This window comes from Limulus polyphemus, unplaced genomic scaffold (assembly GCF_000517525.1).
Source record: "Limulus polyphemus unplaced genomic scaffold, Limulus_polyphemus-2.1.2 Scaffold6232, whole genome shotgun sequence".
In the NCBI taxonomy this organism is placed as follows: Eukaryota; Metazoa; Arthropoda; class Merostomata; order Xiphosura; family Limulidae; genus Limulus; species Limulus polyphemus.
The window spans coordinates 10,768-15,199 of NW_013671842.1; positions in this window are offsets into that span (position 1 = coordinate 10,768).

Consider the following 4,432-nt stretch of genomic DNA (forward strand, 5'->3'; position numbering starts at 1 on the left):
TTAGCGCAGATAGCCCTCGTGTAGCTTTGCGCGAAATTCAAAACAAACAAACAAGCTTTGTGTAAAAAACAAACGTTACAACCATTTTTATATATTATCATGTCAATCCCATAGCTCTTAAAAACATTGCTCCTAGCGGTCGGTAGGTCTGAAGAACCATAACACTAAATACTGGGTTTCGATATCTGTGGTGGGGACAGCACAGAAAGCCCATTGTATAGCCTTGTGCTTAACAACAACAAAAATAAACTTAAGATTATTTCAAAGCCATGTGCAGCACATTTCCTTTTAGTTCTTACACTAGTTCTTAGTCTTTATACTGTTCTTTAACGTCTTGAGGTCTCTTAACTGAGTGTAGATAGCTATGTAGGATGATGCAGTCATCGCTCTGTGTGATTGTCATACAAAAACTGTTAAATATGCTTAATATAGAAGGAAACTGAAGCTACAGGACCCCTGGTGATGGGTAGAGGTATTTGAGTTTTGGATAATAGCAATTTAAACGTTATCGAAGCCATTGTCTGGGATGGAGCTAAAAGGGAGTATTGTAGTTGATTACTTCAGAACAATACCAATTCACAATGCAATCGAAGTAATCTTAAAAGTAATTACATTCATCTTGACGTTAAAAAAATCCAAAACAGTTTCGGATCTGAGATCCAGAAGAAATTATGCACTAGTTAAATATTTGTTTTAAATAAATATAAATAAACTTTGTTAGGAGTGTAGGCTAACTGCATTGTTTTACGTCATTTATCTCAACTGTAAGGTCACCAATGAGAAACCAGATTCACAGTCATGTCTGTCAACATATAAGACCTTTTATGTGGTCATGTTCTTGAACAAAGATTTGTTTAGTATCGGAAGAAGAATAAAATGCTCAAGACTAGAAGAAAAACATCGCTTAAGCTGAAAGTATTATACTCTAGTAACGGTTTCTATCATTCGGCGGATTCTTTTTTCATTATTATTCGGTACATATAATACAAATCCAGTCCTCTTAACAAAAATGAAGCCATTATCTTTTTTAAATTGAAAGTTTTACGATTTACACGGCTTCAAAAATTATTGATAACTAGTGATAGGCCTAACTCACAAATATAACTTAACAGTCACTTGTTGAATCTCCTCTCGTATCACCTTACAAAAGTCAAAAATGTACAGAACTGAATTGACTTACTAAGTAACTGACTGACTGGCTGAAAAACTCATTATTTGATTATCTTTTTAACAACAGCTCTCTGATGTGTTTTTATGAAGACTCTATAAATTCTAGACACTCAGAAATTTCTAGGCATCATAAATCATTACTATATCATATCAAAAACTCCGTCTAGCAGACAATATAAAACAACTAGAGTAGGATATTAAAAACATTGGCTCCAACACTGCCCTCCCTCAGGATTATGAAATTCCCTGAACAATCCTAATACATAAATTTAAACTTACATTATTAGCAACAAAGTCACTAATTACAGTTTAAAATGCTCATAAATGGATATTGCAATAACTAATTTTATGTATTAAACAAGCACAATCAACATTCTAATTAATAAAACAAAAATTTCGTTATCTCATTTACTGTGCATAAACTGTTCATTCATCAACTATTTTTCTTAGTGGTTTTCTTTTACTTGGTTCATGGTACAAATACAAGATGACCTCTTGTCCTTTCTCCTCATTTACTGTCTTTTTTTTGCTATTATGGTCTTCTGTACCAATCTAGCAGTTACACTTAAATATTGTATTCCACCAAATTTATTTTTGTTCTTCTTTATTTAAATTTCACATCTCCTTCTTTTAACTCTTTTACTTAAATTTCTGACTCTTACTTCCTTGGAAATGCTTTTAATTTTATATAATTTTATTCTTGGTCTTTCTCTAAAGTTCTATATCTCTCTCTTACATTTCTCATTCTTTCTTCTTGTTGTTCTTCCCATTGTTTCGTTATCTCTAGAAAATTCTCGATCACTTATCGAGTATGTGTCGTCATCCTGCAGTATGTTCTCAATTACATTTCATTTTCATCAAAGTAATCCTACTCTTGATAGCAGTGTTATATCGGTTTCTGTCGTTGGGCAGATTTTTTTTCTTTTTTTTTGAGGTTACTTGGTAAAAATAATACAAAGTCTAATCTACTTAATGAAAGGGAAACATTTTATTTCTTCAACTTGCACGATTTCACGAACTAACGATAACTAAGCGATATGCCTACCTAACAAATACAACTTAATGGTCACTTACTTGTTAATTTTCTTCCCCTATCTATGGCACAAACTTGAAAATTTTTAGCAGCGAACTGACTTTCTAACTAAATCACTGCCTGATTAACTAGTCAATAACAACTGTCCAGTGTTTTATACAACAAACTTTTTTACCAAGTCTACACGCTTGGGAAATTTCTAGGCGTCCTACATCATCACTATGTAATAACAAAACTCTCTCTAACAACAATACAAAATGTCTGAATTAACATATAGTAAACAGAACTTACAACAACACTTAGAACTCTGATCTTCCAACACTGTAAGATATATTTTTAATCTAAGCGTTTGTATTCTTAATTGGCCAGAAGATGTGACATCTGACGATGACTGTGTGGCTTAATGTTTGGATTTGTTTAAAGGTTTTGGAAAGTTTTAGCCAGATATAAAGAACGAATTATGCTTGTAAATTTATTATTCTGTTACAACCAGTAATTTTGTCTGTTGTTGTAAGCCAGTTAATTAGTTCAGCGCTGTAAAATTTTACTTTGTGCTTGCGACGAAATACAAGAGATACGAAACTAAAAGGTGAGTGGAATTTTTGTTTAAACAAAATGTTAACTTGTGAAGTTAATCCTATCGTTAGTAATGTAAATTGTTCGTTTGTTTGTTTTGGATATTCGCTCAAAGTTACACAATGGTTACTTGCACTAGTTGTCCCCAAGTTTGAACTGATAAACTAGAGGGAAGGTAGCCAGTCAACAGCATCCCGCCAACTTTTGGGCTACTCTAATCGAAAAATGAATTTCAGCATCACTCTTATAACGCATCCACGACTCCAAGGTGCGATTTTTCGGCAAAGGGCTACAAACCTTAGACCATAGGACTCACATTGTGACAGGATAACCACTAGGCCAAATATGACCATAGTTACATAAAGCCGTGTAACTTGAAGAAATATGGCGCATTTCTTATCATTAATTGGATCGCAATTTGCATTCTTCTTAATAGTGAACAATCCGAAAGCACCTGGCCAAGAATAAAATCTGTTACAACATTGGTGTTCGAAGTGAACTTGTTTATTTTTTAAGGCGGTTCTCATGAAATTACGAGATAAACTTCAGGCTGGCAGGTTGAGAAATAGGACAGAAGCTTTAATAATAATTCACACATTTCCATCTACTACCATTATTATACACGCAAGTATTACGTACTTTCTAATATTTCAAAGTAAAATAGTCTAAATTATTTGTCTGAGAAATGCAACAACGGTAGCTGTTTTACTTATGCGTGAAGGCAATGATTCAAGCATACACACTAGAACAAAGAACTACGGGAAATTATGTCTAATTACGCTTCCCGAAAATCTGCCTCGTAAGCGTCATAGCAAAGCCACAGCTGGTGAACCAAAGAACGGTATTAACATCTGCAGCATAGCGTGCATATCTCTCTATTGCAACATCTGTTTATCTATTGGTGCAACTGGCAACGTCGTTGGTACTGAATTAAGTATCTCAGCACTATTTGTCTACTGTCGATATATAACTACATAATAAACAGGTACACTGTCGCACATGTGCTACGCGTAATCATTTCGATACTGTAGTCAGATCGATCCTGGAAACATAAAACTTTTGTTTTAGCCATTTCCTTGCAACGTTGTATTTTTAATATGAAAAGGACTTCATTCGAGAAAGTGCTCAGGTTAATTTTTTCTTGTACAGAATTGACTAAAATTGTAGGGTTAAGAATAGTTAGCTAAAAACATTTTCAAAGCGAATTTTATTTTGCAGCAACTATATTGGATACATTCTTCTATAGTTATATATGTAATCGTTAGTGTCAAGTTTTCATGATTAAAAAATGAAATTTCTAAAGTTTGTCTATTTATTTGTATGTTTATGTTCGTAGCTCCTTCCTTTGGTGATTATTAATTTGCATAAAAGCCTGATCAACCGTACTGCACGTACAACAACACTTAAAACTGATACCTTGTCGTGTTCAGCTGTCTATTTGATCAATGAGAGTCTTATTATAAATACACTCGACCCTTCAATTATGAATGTTTTGTGTTAATTAATGTGTTTATGAATTAACGATAATGGGTTTAATTGTGCATAAACTTGAGAATTAGCAGAACTTGTAAAGTTTTCTGGTATCGTCCTCCCAACTTATTTGTACATTTAAATATATATATATATATACATACATGTGTGTGTGTGGTTGTA